General features: G+C 44.0%; 1 pseudogene; it reads right to left on the reverse strand.

Moving 5' to 3' along the window:
- Positions 1 to 1,385: 1,385 nt before the first annotated feature.
- Positions 1,386 to 1,503, reverse strand: LOC126475669 (5S ribosomal RNA; annotated as a pseudogene).
- Between the last annotated feature and the right edge of the window lie 275 nt (positions 1,504 to 1,778).

A 1,778-nucleotide genomic window follows, 5' to 3' on the forward strand; every position in this document is an offset into this window, starting at 1 on the left:
CATGTAGACTCTGCCTCCATGACAAAGATTTAGAACGGTGGTAAAAAATTCAACGACCTACTGTTCAACATAAAGTAAGAAATTGTCAACCCCGACAATTTCAATTGGGAACATACCTCATCAGCCACTCCTGCAAATTATCTGAACATCTAGCGTCATGGAATGAAAAGTTCTGTTAGCTGTTGTGCTAACAGAAGTCTTGGTAGCACTTCCGAGTTAACGATTGACTCCGTCCGCCGAGTTGATGCGACATTTTACGACCACCATCCATAGTACAGGTCGGTCCCTGTCCATAGTTATGCGAGGTACGTCTGGCCTTATGTCAGCTGTAGTTGTTCCTTCGCGTTTCTGCTTCACAACCACATTACCGTATGACGACTTGCGCAGCTTTACATTGTATAACGTCCCTCTGTTATCACTGTGCGCTTGAGAGGTAGGTGTTGGAGAGGTAGGTTTTAAATTTCTCCTTGTCATGCACTCTATTAGACTTAGTGCCTCGCTGGTCTACATTTCTCTTATTTGGTTGACAATGTTTTTCAGACTAGTACTCCACGAATCTCACAGTTTATCTGTGATCTTTAGACTCAAACTAAAACCCAAAGATGTAAGGTCGTACAGCCTGAAAGCTGTGTGAAAATTCTTACTTCCGAACCATTAAGTGTACGAGTATGTGAATGTTTCTGTATTATCCTTCATTATGAAACTTTTTAAAACTTTTACCTTTCTATAGCGTTTATCAGTCATCCTTCTTGATATTTCTTTCTGTTTCTTTACGTAAAAAGATTGACAAACTCTTGAGAATCTCTTTCATTTGCTGCCCGCTCACAGATGATAGACACTCACAGCACAATAGTCAGCGATATAGCGTCCTCTATCCACACTTCTCGTCAACGGGTTTACTCCCAATAGCTTTTAGCTGGTGCAATGTATTCCTTTACGTGCAGCACTTTCGGAACTCAGAAGTGATTCCTACCGCGGAGTTCAGGCCATTTCTTTGCAATATGTACACATACCAGAGATTACCAGCAGAATGTTTTTTTTTAATTTCTTAAAAAGCTGCGAAAACTCCAAAGACTATACAACAACTAAATGCCAACGTTTGTGATCATTTTCTTCGTAATAGGCTGAAACCGACTTTCACGGTATCCCCTTTAACTACCATTGAATCTAGGCTAATAAGAAAATAGCTCCGACTCCGTCCGAATAGGCCTTGGTAGGCCGCCGTGTCATCCTCAGCCCACAGGCATCACTGGATGCGGATATGGAGGGGCATGTGGTCAGCACACTGCTCCTCCCGGCCGTATGAAATTTTACGAGGCCGGAGCCGCTACTTCTCAAGCAAGTAGCTCCTCAGTTGGCCTCACAAGGGCTGAGTGCAGCCCGCTTGCCAACAGCGCTAGGCAGACCGGATGGTCACCCATCCAAGTGCTCGCCCAGCCCGACAGCGCTTAACATCGATGATCTGACGGGAACCGGTGTTACCACTGCGGCAAGGCCGTTGTCAGTCAGAAAATAAAGTCAAATATATATCCTACTCGCCGCCGTCGCTTTGCCCTCCATCTTCAGAAGTTGGCTCCTCTCAGTCTACGTTCTCGCACTAGTTTTTTTATTCAAAAATCGTAGGAAACCTAGTAGAGGCACTAGTGAGCTGAAGTCGTTACTCCTGACTGATCACTTGTTCCTTATATTCGAGGAGTTATATTCTTTCAGCATATAAAGTTCTATGGGAAGACTATCTTCGTCCACTTAACCACTTAATGTGAGGTGTCACTTTACTC

The sequence above is a fragment of the Schistocerca serialis genome, chromosome 4 (assembly GCF_023864345.2).
Source record: "Schistocerca serialis cubense isolate TAMUIC-IGC-003099 chromosome 4, iqSchSeri2.2, whole genome shotgun sequence".
Taxonomy (NCBI): domain Eukaryota; kingdom Metazoa; phylum Arthropoda; class Insecta; order Orthoptera; family Acrididae; genus Schistocerca; species Schistocerca serialis.